At 43.8% G+C, this 17,031-nt stretch overlaps 1 pseudogene; it reads right to left on the bottom strand.

Annotated features, from left to right (window-relative positions):
* Positions 1-12,351, bottom strand: part of LOC104988333 — an 18,040-nt pseudogene extending 5,689 nt beyond the window's left edge.
* Positions 12,352-17,031: the final 4,680 nt, after the last annotated feature.

The raw sequence follows: 17,031 nt of genomic DNA, 5'->3' as shown, positions 1-17,031 counted from the left end.
TGTATGCAGGTCAGGAAGCATCTGTTAGAACTGGACATGGAACAACAGACTGGTTCCAAATAGGAAAAGGAGTATGTCAAGGCTGTATATTGTCACCCTGCTTATTTAACTTATATGCAGAGTACATCATGAAAAATGCTGGACTGGAAGAAACACAAGCTGGAATCAAGATTGCCAGGAGAAATATCAATAACCTCAGATATGCAGATGACACCACCCTTATGGCAGAAAGTGAGGAGGACCTAAAAAGCTTCTTGATGAAAGTGAAAGTGGAGAGTGAAAAAGTTGGCTTAAGGCTCAACATTCAGAAAATGAAGATCATGGCATCCGGTCCCATCACTTCATGGGAAATAGATGGGGAAACAGTGGAAACAGTGTCACACTTTATTTTTTTTTGGCTCCAAAATCACTGCAGATGGTGACTGCAGCCTTGAAATTAAAAGACACTTACTCCTTGGAAGGAAAGTTATGACCAACCTAGATAGCATATTCAAAAGCAGAGACATTACTTTGCCAACAAAGGTCCATCTAGTCAAGGCTATGGTTTTTCCTGTGGTCATGTATGGATGTTAGAGTTGGACTGTGAAGAAGACTGAGCACCAAAGAATTGATGCTTTTGAACTGTGGTGTTGGAGAAGATTCTTGAGAGTCCCTTGGACTGCAAGGAGATCCAACCAGTCCATTCTGAAGGAGATCAGCCCTGAGATTTCTTCGGTGGGAATGATTCTGAAGCTGAAACTCCAGTACTTTGGCCACCTGATGTGAAGAGTTGACTCATTGGAAAAGACTCTGATACTGGGAGGGATTGGGGGCAGGAGGAGAAGGGGACGACAGAGGATGAGATGGCTGGATGGCATCACTGACTCGATGGACGTGAGTCTGAGTGAACTCTGTGAGTTGGTGATGGACAGGGAGGCCTGGCGTGCTGCGATTCATGGGCTCGTGAAGAGTCGGACACGACTGAGCTACTGAACTGAACTGAACCCCTTGAAAGAAAAGCTATGACCAACCTAGACAGCATATTAAAAAGCAGAGACATTACATTGCCAACAAAGGTCTGTCTAGTCAAAACTATGGTTTTTCTAGTAATCATGTGTGAATGTGAGAGATAGACTATAAAAAAGGCTGAGCACTGAAAAATTGATGCTTTTGAGCTGTGGTGTGGGAGAAGACTCTTGAGAGTCCCTTGGACTGCAAAGAGACCAGCTAGTCATTCCTAAATGTAATCAATCCTGAATATTCATTGGAAGGACTGATGTTGATACTGAAACTCCAATATTTTGGCCACATGACGGGAATAACTGATTCATTGGAAAAGACCCTGATGCTGGGAAAGAGTGAAGGCAGGAGGAGAAGGGGATGACAGAGGATGAGACAGTTGGATAGCATCAGTGACTTGATGGACATGAGTTTTAGTAGGTTCCAGGAGTTGGTGATGGACAGGCAAGCATGGAGTGCTTCAGTTTATGGGGTTGCAAAGAGTCGAACACAAATGAGTCACTGAACTGAACTGAGGACACATCATTCAAAGTGCTGGGCTGGATAATCCAAGCTGGAATCAAGATTGCTAGGGGAAATAACAACAGCAGATATGAAGATGTTACCACCCTAATGACAGAAGGGGAAGAGGAACTAAAGAGCCTCTTGATGAGGGTGAAAGAGAAAAGGAAAAAGCTGCCTTAAAAACTCAACATTCAAAAAACTAAGATCATGGCACTCAGCCCCAGCATTTAATGATAGTAGATGGAAGAACAGTGGAAACAGTGGAAAATTTTATTTTCTTGGGCTCCAAAATCACAATGGGCCTTGACCACAGCCATGAAATTAAAAGACACTTGCTCCTTGGAAGTAAAGCTATGACAAACCTGGACAGTGTATTAAAAAGCAGAGACATCACTTGGCTGACAAAGGTCTGTAGTGTCATAGCCATGGCTTTTTCCAGTAGTCTTATACAGATGTGAGATTATAGAATGGGGAGCACCTAAGAATTGGTGTTTTTGAATAGTGGTGCTGGAGAAGATTCTTGAGAGTCCCTTATAGAGCAAGGAAATGAAACTAGTCAGTCCTAAAGGTAATCAATCTCTGACCCTTGCTGTCCCAGATGAGGTCTCTGTCGAGGGTGTTCAGGTGGGAAGAACTGATGCTTCCACTCCAAAAGTGCCTAACCATGGCAGCTCTAACCAAATGGTTTGTAGCACCACCCTTGGAGGAAGCTCAGAAAGGCTGAAGCCTCTGTGTACCCTGGGTGCCCTGATATATGAGTTACATTCTCCCCAGCAGAGTTGGAGGCCAAGGAAGGGGCATTTGAGCCCTGCAGGAGGAGGATAGCTCAGGGATCCACAGGGGCCATCACTTGCCAAGTGGGACTGGACAGGACACAGCAAGCGTGTGTGGCAGAGGGCTGGTGACTGGGGTGTGGGAACAAAAGCAAACACTTTCGGTATGATGGACTCACACAGAAGCCCTGGAGCAGAAGCCCACTGCCAATGTTCCTGAGATGGGATGATTAGAATATTTTCATTACCCCTTATAATTCCTCTGATTGAGGAGATGGTGGAGTTGGTGGTGGAAGAGTCATAAACTCTTCCATGGTCTAGACCATCCCCCAGCCACTATCTTTGAGGCTACAACTACCCAGCTCCAGTCATGTGGTTCTGCAGGAAATTGACAATCATGTTTGCTGCTGGGTCAGGGCCACATGACCATGTAAAGCCACTCATAGCACCCCATGGCACTGCCAGGATGGTTGGTCTCCAGTTGGACATGTGATCTGAGGTGGGCCATTCAGAGCACTCCCTAGAATCCTGATATCTCTGAGCTTCTTTTCTTATGGGTTAGATGACTTCAGGATATAAAACCCTAGGGCAGGTAGCTCTGGAGTTCCTCAGTAGGTGTAGAAGCCTTAGGGAAGAAAGCTGTCAGGCTAAGACAGTCAAAGAAGAGAGAGGGGAAAGAGCGAGGATGAAAAGGAGAAAACCAATGACTTTTGATTTCTTGGGCCCAGTCACTGAGATCTTTGGATCTGCTCAGGTTCCTATGTCCCAGATCCCCAGAATCCATCCAATAAGTTCCCCCTTTCTCTGAAGCCAGTTGGAGTTGGGCTCCTCTCAAGTGTGCCTCAGACTTTGTACCAGATCCTTCTTGATCATTATGTACCTCCCAGACACAAACAGAGGCACCCGTTTGTTTTAGCACCATTAAGAGTGAAACCTTTTATTCTTTACTGAGAATAGGGTTTGCAGAGCACCAAATGCAGTTCACCAGCATCCCTGGGCAAGAGTGCCCTAAGTGTGAGCAAGTGTGTTTTAGGAGCAGCCTGATTAATTCTTGAACCAGTCCAAGCATTTACACTGCCTGAGCCAGGCCAATCCTGTTATTTCCTCAATCATAAACTGAGAAATACAGCCTCAGGAAGACGTCACCCAGGACTCAGGTCTCTGCATGTTAAAAATTTCTGTGCCTCCTTTAAAGGTGCTAAAGCAGCCACCTTGAGAATCCTAGGGGAGTCAGAGACACCAGTCAGCCTGAGCCCTTACCTGCAACTCCCCCCAGTACCCAGGCTCAGCACACTTCTTTGTTTTATTACCTCTTTTGGTAAGTATCAGGTGATTTTCTCAGCAGCTGGGGATTTGACGGTTCATCCAAAACAAAAAGGGCCAAAACATGTGGTTGCCAGAGGAAGGGTGTGGGTGAGGGGAGTACAGGGAGTAGGGGATTATCAGACGCAAAGTAATATACAGAGGAATGATAAACAACAAAGTCCTACTGAGAGCACATGGAAATATATTCAATATCCAGTGACAAACTGTAATGAAAAAGAATAAGAAAAAAAATATTTTTGTATGTGTATAACTGAGTCAGTTTGCTGTGCAGCAGAACTTAAGGCAACATTGAAGATTAGTCATACTTCAGTACAAATTTTTTAGAAAAAAACGAGAGTGTCCCATAGTTCTCTTCATACTCTCTTGTTTCTTTCCTACTGACTCCTGATTCTTGTTTTCGTTGCAGAGATTGCCGGTTCTTCTTCGTCCCCACAACCTGTTCTTTATTAAAAACCTTCATTTTTGTATTCGAGTATAGGTGTTAACAATATTCTGAGTTTCAGGTGGGTGATGAAGTGACTCAGTCATACATATACGTGTATCCTTGTCCCAAAGATACCCCTCCCATCCCGGCTGCCACCTAACATTGAGCAGATTTCCCTGTGCTATACAGTAGCTCATTGCTGGTTATGCATGTTAAATACATTAATAGCGATTTTCACAACATGTTCTTTAAGTCTTCACTCAGGCCGTCTGGGAAAACTCCTTGGAGCCACACTAACCTTCTTTGGCCACTCCAGGAATGACTGGGTGATTCATTCTCATGCTCCACCCACACTGGTCGATCTGTAGCCCTCATCATCCCTAGTAAGTCCCCAGTGCTCCTTTGCAGAGCACCTCTGGTGCCATTTGCATGAAATCCAGTGTAGATTTGCCTGTAGACAAGCAAGCCCCCTTATTGTGCTATGAGTCTGCGGGGTTAGAATTACTGAAATTCCCTTTCTTCCTCAAAGCCTTCTTTGAGCCCATCAGCCTACTCTGAACTCCCATAGGGAGCTGACATGAAGCCTCCACCCTGTGTCAGGGCTGTACAGACACTGTGCACCCTTTAGTCACCTTAGCATCCAACTTACCCACAGAGGGCTTAGGTATCCCAACTCACAAAGGGGGCACATGGGCATAGCAACAGAAAGAAGCAGCTGAGACTAGGGTAATTATGTAATTTATCATCCAAACAAGGAAAACTTTGAGAAGGGAAGGGAGACTGTTAATCCCTCTAGTGGGATAGCACACTGGGACTATCCCCAGCCATTCTCCTTGTCACATGGCCTATTTCAGGGATTGCTAGAGCTGACTTTCTGTGTTCATGCATCTGAGGGCTCTGACTGAACAGAAATTCTCTGAGGCTGAGGTCCTTAGTGTTCCCCTCTTCTTGTGATTCATACCAGGCCAGCATGGGGTGGTGTCTCCATGTCTATTTCAGGAAGATCAGTGCCCCAGACTGACCTTTACTCTCAAGTGGTTGGTTTTGTGGGAGGCACTGGCCCAGCTACAGGGGCTCAGGATCATCTGCCATGGTGTGACATGGCCTGCAGAGGGTGCCTTCCTCCCTGAACCAGCTCAAGGGTTTCTGCAAGTTCCTATTTGAGAACCAACCCTCAGGGCTTTCTCCTCACCTTGAGGACGTAGGCTCGAGCTGGCAGTGGGTAGTTGATGCCATTGATGGTGAAGATAATAGAGGGCAGGGTATTGATGGTAGAACACAAAATGTAGTGCTGTTAGAGAGAGAGGGAGAGAGGTTGGCCCTGGAGATCCTTGTTGTGTGTGGAGACTCGGAGTGACCCTCTGGCATGACCCTTCACCCTGGGACCCAGGGGCGTGGCACAGATGAGCCTCTGAATGTTAGTGACCAGTCTTGTTGGGTCGTTGATCAGTGATGTCCCAGTGTCCACAAGGGCCTCGCAGCCGCCAGAACAAGCAATAACCTTTCTTTTCATGGAGATGCTGAGAGACAGTGGAACAAAAAGAGCATCAAGGTAACTCTGAGTCTCCCCAGAGCTGCCCCCTTCCTGTCTCCTGAACAGCCCTTCAGAGATGTAAGGCAACATCTCTTTCCCTGACTCTTTTACTTTGCTCTCGACATGACACCTTCCTTGACATTCTTGAATGCAATATTTGAATACATCAGGCTCTTTTGTACCTTGACACAGCTGTCCTTCCTTCCTAGAAGACCCCCGTCCCCTTTGACTAGCAAATTTCTTCTCCTCTTCCAGATTCCAGCTTAACTGTCATGGTTTCAGTGAAGTCTTTTCCTCGGTGTACATTAGTCGCCTGTCTTGGTCATTCTCTGTAGACCCTTCCTCATGTCTAGCATGTACCAATGTGACAATTCACTATGTCTGTGAGGCATTTCTTGTACATTTGCCTTCTCAGATGTGAGGGCAAATTTTTTTCTCATCACATCCCTAAAGTGCCTGGCTCAGAGTGGATGCACAATGCTTGTCTGTTGAATGAGTGAATGAAGACTGTGAAAATAATGAATGAGGACCATCCAGAGAGCTGTATCTGGTGTCGAACAAAAATGGGTCAAATACACAGTGAAGATGGAGGTTCCCTGAAGCAGCAGATTCTCATGGGGTGGGGGAGACCGGCTTCCCTGGGAAAGGGTATCTCCAGCACTGCTTACTCACCCAGCTCAGACACTGATGCCCTGGCCAGGAGATATCTGAGTAGCCCAGGGGACCTCCAAAGGACAGGTCAGCATTTGTCTGAGGATACTACACAGAATCTCATCAATTATTGCCCCTTGTTCTCAAGCCATTCCTAGATCCCACCTTCCTGTTCTCTCAGTTACAGCAGCTTCTCCACTGTGTGCTTAGGATAAACAATAGGTAGCTAGGTTAAGTGGGGTGTCTTATTATGAGTCACTTTCAGATTTCAAGACTGTGGTCAACCTCTCTCCACTGCTGGCTAGCTTCTCCCTAAGGAGACTGTTTTCCCTCATTTGTTCAGGATGTTCCCTATGTTTAAATTGACATTTATATGAACTGAGAGCTTCCTTAGTCCTGTGTAAACATGGACAGTTGGTCATCTTATCACAGCTCTGTTCAGGCTGAGGAAATTCTCCCTGATTCTCTTTTCACCACACTGTAGGGTCCTCTAAACATGTTCCCCACCTCACACTCAGGGGTGAAGCCCTCCCCCAGCTGCATAGGCCTTTATGGACCCTGTTAAGGACCCTGGACAGAGCCCTGGTCAGGAGGCCTGGGGCAATTATGAATCCATGGGTGGTTTTTGTATCTGTGTGTTTCTGTGTTTGTGTGTGTATTTGTATGTGGCTCTGTGTGTTTGCTTGTGTGTCTGTCTGCTTATGCAATGTATGTCTGTGTGTGTGTTTGTATGTATCTGCTTATGTGTTTATATGTGCCCGCCTTTGTGTTTGTGTGTGTCTGTGTGTCTGTATGTGTCACTGTGGATGGTGTATATGGCTGGTGTATGTCTGTGAGTGTATTTGTGTGTGTCTGCTTTGTGTCCATGTACTGATGTGGGAGCATCACTTGGGGTGACCCTCAGAGGGAGAAGCTTACTGGTCTATGTTTATATGCCAGTCACCCACTCGGGACAATGGTATCCAGTTGAGCTGTCCCTTGTAGTAGGCTTTGTCCCTGCCACCCAACATCAGCATGCTGCTGTTCACCCTGCATTTGTAGAAAGAAGGAAGAGAGTGATCCTTGGATGACAGTAACAACAGGACTGTCAGGACTGTGCTTGTCCACCCATCAAGGCCCTGATAATGTCCCTATTTACAGATGCAGAAATTGAGGCTATGAGCAATTGTGAACTAGACCAAGGTCAGTTACTGGCTAATGAGTGGCACAGAGGAGGGTAGAAGCTGGGCCACCTTTCCTGGGCTCCACCTACCCAAGCTTCTGATGAGTTCTGGACCTCCTGTGACCTGAGTGCTCAGAGATATCCTCAGAAGACAGTGTGCTGAAGGCTTTGGCTTCCCCTTGTCTCAGTCCAGAAAAATCAAGGCCTGAAAGTGCTAAAGGTGTGAGTTCAGGCTAACCCAGGGTTGGCACTGCTATCCTGTGACCTGTGCTGTCCATAGGGCCCCACACTCAGTAGGGGACCTGACCTTTGCTCTACCTGGCTTGAAATCCCAATACTTGTTGAAAAAGGATTCCCACACTTTCATTTTGGGTCCCACACTTCTGTTTTGCACGGGCTCCTGCAAATTGTGTACCTGATCTGGGCTCCCAGTGAAATGTTAGTGAGGAAGGAAAGATTTCCATCATCCCTCTCTTTCCATACATTTCAAAATCATCAGTAAATCTTGTTGCCTTTTCTTCCAACTCACATCCTGATACCTTGCATTAGTCTTCATCTCCACTCACCCCCTACACCAAACTGCTGCTCTTGAACCCAGGAGCATGGTTGTGTTCCAATAAATCTTTATTTATAAGGGCCAGTAATGAAGCCAGGTGGGGCCTGGGGCCATAGTTTTCCTGGGTTAGATTATCTCTCAGGATACTTCTTTATTAAGTGTTCTATAATTTTCTTGCAACTGAAGCATCTTAAGCTAATTTGGAGAGAGGGCTTGTCCAGCTCAGACTTACTTGATCAAGTAAAAGGAAAAGACAGGGTCAGAAATGGCACCTTGTTTCTTCAGGTTGTGAAGAACCTGTTATGATGGACCTGTTGGGGTAGTTCAAGCCCAAGACGCCATCAAAGGGTAAACCGTCAAATCCATACTCCTCCAGGCTTAGACCAAACGGCTGGTCAGTACTTACAAGGTTCCCAATCTATGGGAGAGAAGAGTGTTCCCACTTACAGATTTGTGAAGTAGGGCTAGGACTGGACTGGGGTGCATCGTCATTAAATCCTCAGAGAAGAACTGAGGCTGGGCTGTGTCTTTGGTGGACCTCAGATGGTTAGACCAAGCTGAGGAGAATTTGGATTCCGTTTGTGAAGGGTTGTGGACTTTAAAACATCTGCCCCTCTGAAAAAACATCATCTGCTTGAGTCAAATTGGCTTCAAGTCTTCTGTACAGTTGGGGCAACAAAAAGTCAGGACAGGACCCAATGGTGCCCCCTTCGGGACAATATGAGTAGAGATCAGAACAGTCTTCTCTTTGTCATCACTATGACCTGATGACAGAAATGGACTGAATTCACTGTAATGTACTGTGGATTCTGCATCTGCCCAGGAAGACAGAAGCTGAAAATACAATGTTGCTTGCAGGGTTCTATGAAGGTACTGCCTGGGAAATACACTTCTGGAGACGTGTGTGTGTTTGTGTGAGTGTTTATGAGAGAAAGAGAATAAAAGAGAGAGAACTACTCGGGTACTTTGAGGGAGGGAGGTCATAAGTTTTATTAGACTCTCAAAGGCCCCCTAGAGTGAGAACTCATTTATCAGGCCCCTCTGACATCTCTGTACTGCTTCTTTCCATCTTGGATATCGGAAGGACTTGGCTGCCACCAGGGTCCCCAGATCAGTTTGATTCTGCCCCAAATACCCCACGGCAACTTCAATCCTGAAAAGCCAGCCCAGCTCCATTGCTTACCACATGTGTGACCTCTGCAAGGCCCTTGCTGTCTGCACCTCAATTTCCTCATCTGTATTATGAGCTAATCAAAGTACCTGCTGTGTAGGGTTGTTGCAGGATTAAACCAGTTACTACCCGAAAGTGCCTAGAACATTCTGAGAATTTAAAAATGGGTGCTTCCCCCCCCCTCTTCTCGCTCCCAGCAAAATGAACCTTGAACTGCTCATGGGCAGAGGAGCTGCAAGTCCACACCCCAAGGTACTCTCTGGGTTAGCTAATCTGGGAGTTTGTATGTCACCACGGGTGCTGTCTGCCCAGGGACAGGACCCTGTGGGTAGGATGGCCAGTCACTAGGGGAGTTAGTGTAGGATGGGTCCTGCCAGCTGGTCCTGCATCTGTTTTGTAGCTGTGGTCACTCCATTCCCAGTACTGACTCAGCTTCTGTTTACACACTACCCGAATGGTGTCATAAACAAGATATCCCTTTATTCTCCCAGATCCATAGATGATTTCAAAGGGCTTGGTCGTATGCTGGTAGGTGGAAGACTCCTGATACTTGAAGGTAATGTGTGTATCTGCAGACACAAAAGTTGAATGTCAGAGAGTGACACTGTCAGATAAGTCAGACACACTGTCAGATGAGTGTCAGGTGCCAATGATGAAAAAGGGGGGTATCAGACAAGTAAAAGATGGGTGGGTTGGGAGGTGTCTGTACTCATAACAGGCAGGACTGGTGCAAAAGATGGAGGGCACCCACAAGTCAGGTGAGCCCATGTCAGACAACCCAGAATTGCTGAGGGGGTGTTCTAGTGGTGATGTTACCCACGTATGCTATCTATGGGGACCAGGAAGGGTGGGTTAGTGTAGATCTGGCTCCCCTCGATTTCCACACTGCTGCCTCCCTCTGGGTGTCACATGTCTCCTGAGATCACTTTCCAACCACCATGAAGTTCACAATCTTTCTCAGAGAGGTGCCTGCATTTGATATTTTTTCCTGCACTACACAGCATGAAGGATATTAAATCTATGACCAGGCATTGAAGAAGTACCTCCTGCATTCGAAGCCCAGAGTCATGACCATTGGACCCCAAGGGAAGTCCTGGTGCCTTCATTTGAGAAGCTTTCTAGTCTCTCCAAACCCAACCTGAGCACCTCCATCTACAGGAGGTCCTCTTTGATCAACACCACTCACTCCCTCTAAACTCAAACCACATCCAATCAACACCACACAGGTGACCCTTTCATTTGACATGTATTTACTCTTTGCCTCGCTCCCAGGCTGGCCTGGGCATTCTTGAAAGCAGAATGATTTCTTTTCTAATCTAATAAAAATAATCACAGTTAGATTCTTATGCTATTACACAGAATAGGGGTTTGGTAAATTTTTACTGCTGTGGTTCTTACACTTGTGGAAGTTGAATTCCTCTGCCTGAGGATTCACAATTACTTTGAAATTGGCTTTACCTTTTGATCAGAGATGGTTCGTCGTTTATCTGTAACTGAGTGCCTCACTTAGTTCAGAAAACAATCTCCCTCAAACTAATGACACATTTCTGACACAGAAATGGATGTTTACCTGCCACAAAAATGGATGTTTACCTGCTACCTGGTCATTGCAGGGCCTAGTGACCACAGACCAAGAGTGGAGGATGAGAATGCCTTCTCCTCCAGGAATGGGGTCCCTGTTCCCCAGTGTCCCTGCCTTCTGCCCCTGCCACAGCCCCAACGTCTGATCTGCCACCTGCAGATGAGCCCCAGTGCTAGTCCACACCACCAGGGGGCGCGGGGGATCACCATCCTCCCAATAGACTCACATCCAGGAAGTTCCTCATGGGTACAGAAGCCAATTTTTTTTTGGTTTCATAGTGGACTTTATTGGGAAAATTAGTGTAAAAAACATTCAAATTCATAAAATTTAAATAAAGTAAAATTATACCTTGTAGTTATAGTAATCGCTATAATAATCACAAATAAGGTAAGTCTAAATTATTGCCTAAGCAAACACTATTTTGTTAGAAATCTGGGGCAGTCTGTAAGCATATTCCTTCAGGAAATTGTTCAGCAAGGTTTTTCACTGAGGGTTTCTCACATGACGTTCACTTTCGTTAGAGGTATTCTTTCACCGATCATTGGGGAAAGAAAACAAAGGAGAAGCAACAATTAGCTCTATCTGTTAAGGTATAAATGTCATTGTAATGGCACTGTGTATTTTCCAATCATTTTTATTAGTGTCACATTATTATCAGAATTTTATGCATATACCATGGGAAATACATAGATTTGAAAATAGGTTCTGTTCTGTAATCTTGGGTAAGCCATATGACCATGTGGGGTCTCAGTCTCTCCCTTGGGAAAAAGGTGGAATGTAATAATTCCCACCCTCCAAATAGAATATTTTGGGGATAAGTGAAGTGATGGATATAAGGTACCTGATAAATAGGAAGTCTCAACAATGACAGCCATTAGCATTGCTGTTGCCATCCCACTGTATCCTTCTCACAGAAGCTCAGGGAAGGAGGTAGAAATGGGATTCCTATCCTCTTTTACAAGGGAAGAATTTGAAATGCAAGAGGTTTGTGAGTTGCCTGTGGTCACACTGCTTGTCAGATATAAAACAGTGTATAAGTAGCTTTTCCACTCGTTCTCCAAGTTGAAATAGAAGAAACAGTTGAAAGAAGAATCCAGGAGATAAGGAACAAGTTAGGGAAATTCAGAGGCTTGAGAAGGAAGGATGAGTCAAATGAAATTTAAAAGAAAAGAAAACAACACAGAGAGAAACACATTCACAGAGACTTCCAAAGAGATGGAAAGATAAATGACAGTGAAACAGAGATGCAGACATAGGCATATACATACTGAAATAGAGAGAGAACAAAGAGGACATGTTGAATAAAATGTAGAAAAAGTGCTATTCCACAGGACCACAACTACATCTGCATTGACTGTGCACTGAACAATTGCAAGGAGTTCCATTTTCAATAGATCATGAGATGACTGGACTCCAAGAGTTGTGCAAACATGCTAATCTACACCAAGACCCTTGCTAACTTCCTATAGCAAGGTATTTATCAATAAGTAAGAAGTGAATTTAAAACTGTCAGGGAAATATTCAATTCTCTTCTCAACCTGATGGGTGGAAGAATAATCAGATGAAAAGAAAATCCGAGAAAGGAAGATGCTGCTGCTTACAGTCCCCATACTTACTTGACTATACACTCTGAGAAGGCCACCAGCCCGAGGAGCACAGGCCACTTCATGTTTCTTTCCTGGCTCCAGGTACTCAAAGAAGTTCAGGTTCCTAGCCTGTAGTGGTGACCAGGAGCTCCTAGTTATATATGCTCTGACCTGCACTAATTTTCCCCTTTAGGCCACTAATAGATCTGATAAAACACAAAGCTCTCAATAAAATCTTTACCTCCATCAGTGTCCTTGGCGAGTGGACTTTGAAGCTTCTCAGAATACAGAGAATTGAACTGTAATCTCTTCCTTGAAGCTGGGCTGGAAAATCAAACTGATCTGCATGGACATCTAAGAAGATGGAGAACCTTGCCTACTTGGAGAAAAAACTGTGAAGAACATCATGAAAATGGATACTAGGGGCCATGCTTGACATTCTTGGTTTCATGTCATCTTCCTAGCCACTTCATGAGCTATGCATTGCTGTCTTCGTTGGAGAGGAGATTGCTAGGAGGATAAGTTGTCAAATGGCAAAGGGAAGACTTCAAGGGCAGCCCAGGGACATACAACTGGCTTTAGGTAGTGGGTCTAATGGCAGATGTCAGGGGCACCCATGATGCCAATCTGTATCATAGATTTAGGGCACAGCAGTACTTCAATTGCATGGTTTCAGTATTGGAAGATATATCATATGCATCCACAAGATATTTTATATCATCCTACAAATGTTCAAGGAAGAACTGTGTGCTAGGTTCTGGGTAAGAGGCTTCAAAGTAAAAGTTGATCAAGACAAAAATAGTGTTTATCTTATGTGAGCTAGCAGTCTAGCTCTCACAAACTCATTGCCCCAGGAGGCAAGAGAAATGATACTAGGACTAGGTTGCCATGTTGAACCCTAGGCAGCACAGGCCTTACCACTGGGATCAGCCTTTCCTCCACTTCAACCATGCTGGAAAGCAGGTTGTATATTTATGTATAATATACTGATTTTAATGTTAGCAACTAATGCTTTATTTTTCCCTGAAAAAACAGTGGGAATGAAATCTCCATAGCTATGTACTAGAATCAGCCTTCAGTCTCTGCAGGTTTTTATTTCTGGACTAGAGTTGGGAGTGCCCTGGGGAAAGAAGGTATGTAATTCAAGTTGGATGATTTCCAAAGAGACTGAATGCATACTAAACATGTTTGTTTCCTTTCTATTTATAAAGAAAGATCGATAGGAACATACAAACCAGCAAATTTAACTGCTGAAGATAAATGGCGATATTTCGGATATAATTTTCCCGTAGGGTCTATGCCATGAAAGATTTTGCCTGCCAAACCAAACATACAAAAAATAATTTTGAAATGTCTTACCAATCAAAGAACACAAAACAACTGTGGCAGCCAAAGTTAAGACAATCATGTTTAATGACTCATCCAGGACTTTCAGGGCCTATTCCTGCATGAGATCTATTCATGCCTGTCCCTTGAATACAACAGGAGCCTCTCCTGGTTGCCACATGTGTATAGATGGGGCACTGTGTCTTAATCCTCAATTTTGCATATTGTTTAAATTCAGTTTTGGTGGTTAAATTCCAAGAGGGGTAATATCACATCACTGACAAATGACAAACGTATATGCCCCTTGAACTATGGTGTTGGAGAAGACTCTTGAGAGTCCCTTGGACTGCTAGGGGATCAAACCAGTCCATCCTAAAGGAAATCAGTCCTGAATATTCACTGGAAGGAATGATGCTGAAGCTGAAGCCCCAATTGTTTGCCCAACTGATTGGAAGAACTGACTCATTGGAAAAGACCTTGATATTAGAAAAGATTGAAGGCAGGAGGAGAATAGGAAGACAGATGATAAGATGGTTGGATAGCATCACCATCTTGGTGGACATGAGCTTGAGCAAGCGCTGGGAGTTGGTGATGGATAGGGAAGCCTGGCATGCTGCAGTCGATGGGGTTGCAAAGAGTTGGACAGGAATGAATGAAATAGAGAAGAAAGAATAATAAATCTAATTGTATCAAGTTGGTGACTAGCTGCAAGTAACAACACATTAATTAAGCGGCTTTAAAATTTAAATTATGACTCTACATTCAGAGTGGAATACCTTCTAACAACAAACAAAAATACTGCTGATCCAAAAGAAAACCAAAGAAAATGAAAAGAAAATAAATCTGAAACTATGTTCAACAACCTGCTGTTCCTGATTTTGTTTCTGTTATTGTAACAGAATCATATGTCTCTTAACAGGTAAAAGCAAGTCAATAATTAAAACTAATATTGTTCTGAAGTATCACTTTCATTGGTTAGAAAAAGAGGTTCACACATAACATAAAGAAGTTTAATTAAAACCTTATTGTCTTAAATCTTGAACTGAAAGCATAATTTTGTACCAACTAATTATATTCCTTTTTATTTTATTTTTTAGGGTAAATGTGTACTTCTTACTCTGACCACTGTAAAGCTTAGAAGCAATGACAACTTGATAACAGTGACTATTCTGAGGTCTAACATGTAGCTTCTAAATGCATTTCCCACCAGACAATCCATGGATTCTTAAAGAGATGGCTGATTTCAGGACTGGGTCAAGAAATGCACAAAATAATCTTGGGAATCTTGAAGAACCAGAAACCTGAGGGACTTCAAAGACAAGTGGGGACTGGACAGAAATTTTAGGAATCCAAATGAAACAGCCAAATATCTACCAGTTTGTGGGGCAGAATGATGTTTCTGCTTCTCAACACACTGTTTATGTTTCTCATAGCTTTCCTGCCAAGAAGCAAACGCCTTCTGATTTCATGGCTGCAGGCACCATCCACAGTGGTTTTAGAGGCTAAGATGAAGAAATCTGTCACTGCTTCCACATTTTCTCCTATTTTCCATGAAGGATGGGGCTGGATCCCATGATCTTAGTTTTTTAATATTTAATTTTAAGCTGGTCAAATGTGTCCAAATGTTAATAGGCAACATCTAATTTGTTACTGTGACAGATTGCTAGGGCACCAACTCACCATTCTGAGCACTGAGGAAGGAAAATAATCATCAATATTTAAGCTATTTTTGTTTCTATTAAGCATAAGTTATGTAACTACAAACAGTTCCAGGAAAACGAGCTAGACTGTCCCTTCTGGGGGTGATGAGAGAGTGATGGAGAGCAGCTATAATACAGATGAAGCCTCACTGGCCTGCAGCTCACCTCCTGCTGTGGAGGTCTGGTTCCTAATAGATCAAGGACTGGTACTGGTCCTGACCCACTGTGCTGGTATTGTGGACTCCTGCTCTAAACCCAATAGTGGACCATTCTGTAAGACAAACCACCCTGCTTCCTCCCAGATTCTGAACATATAAATGGCATTAAAATTGGGAGAGAAACAGTTATATAGTCTTAAGATGAACATCCAAGTGCAAGATATGAGTACATTCTTTTAATAAACTGTGAAAAGACATCTGCTTTTTGAGAATCAGGGAAATTTGCACATGGACTGGATATTAGATGTTAATTTTATTAGGAACAGAGGAGCATTTTGTTCACGTCATATCAATTTACCCCAAATACTTATTATGTAGATTTTGTGAAATGTTCATCTCTTCCCTAAATCTTCAGGAAAAATGAACAGAGTAAAAAAAATAATTAAATTTGGGTCTGTCTTGATTTAAAAACAGATCGGCATAGCTGCTATGGATTGAAAAGTGTCTACCCTTGACTTCCAATGTGATGGTAGTAGGAAGTAGGGCCTTAGGGAAGTATGTATTTGACATGGGGTTTTGATGGCGGTCCCTCATGATGAGATTAGCCTCTCCCTCTTTTCCTTTATTATTCTCCCTCTTCCTCCTTCCCTTCCCCCATCACATGTGAGAACATAGAAAGAAGAGAAAGACCTGATGCAAGTCAAGAATGTCTTCACCGGGAACTCAATTGTCCACCACTTTGATATTGTATAGTCTCCAGTCTATGACAACCTGTGGGACTAAGAGGTTAGTTTTGTAGTTATTGATGCCAAATGATGAAATATAGAGTTCATGACACTCTTCTTTCTTATATTTGTTCTGTTTGAAATCATTTTGTAGTAATAAGTTTATAGAATGAAGTTTCTGTCTTAGTGATACCCTGAGGGGCCCAAGATAGCAGATTCAGGCAGGTCCCCAATGAGTGAGTGGTTGGAGGACCACATGCTCCTTACTCCAACTCATCTCTTGTCATCTGAAAACCATCCCCCAAACACCTGAGAACCTTACCACCACCCCTATCTGCATCTCTACTCCCCTGCTAAGCTGCTGAGTCATCTAGCTGGCAATCTTGATGATTTACAAAATAGGGAAAACCACTAGACCATTCAGGTATGACCTAAATCAAATCCCTTATGATTATACAGTGGAAGTGAGAAATAGATTTAAGGTACTAGATCTGATAGACATAGTGCCTGATGAACTATGGATGGAGGTTCGTGACATTGTACAGGAGACAAGGATCAAGACCATCCCTATGGAAAGGAAATGCAAAAGAGTAAAATGGCTATCTGAGGAGGCCTTACAAATAGCTGTGAAAAGAAGAGAAGTGAGAAGCAAAGGAGAAAAAGAAAGATATTACCATTTGATTGTAGAGTTCCAAAGAATAGCAAGGAGAGATAAGAAAGCCTTCCTCAGCGATCAATGCAAAGAAATAGAGGAAAACAACAGAATGGGAAAGACTAGAGATCTCTTCAAGAAAATCAGAGATACCAAGGGAACATTTCATGCAAAGATGGGCTCGATAAAGAACAGAAATGGT

Source organism: Bison bison, unplaced genomic scaffold, assembly GCF_000754665.1.
Source record: "Bison bison bison isolate TAMUID 2011002044 unplaced genomic scaffold, Bison_UMD1.0 scf7180017864124, whole genome shotgun sequence".
NCBI lineage: Eukaryota > Metazoa > Chordata > Mammalia > Artiodactyla > Bovidae > Bison > Bison bison.
This window is presented reverse-complemented; position numbering and strand designations above follow the sequence as displayed.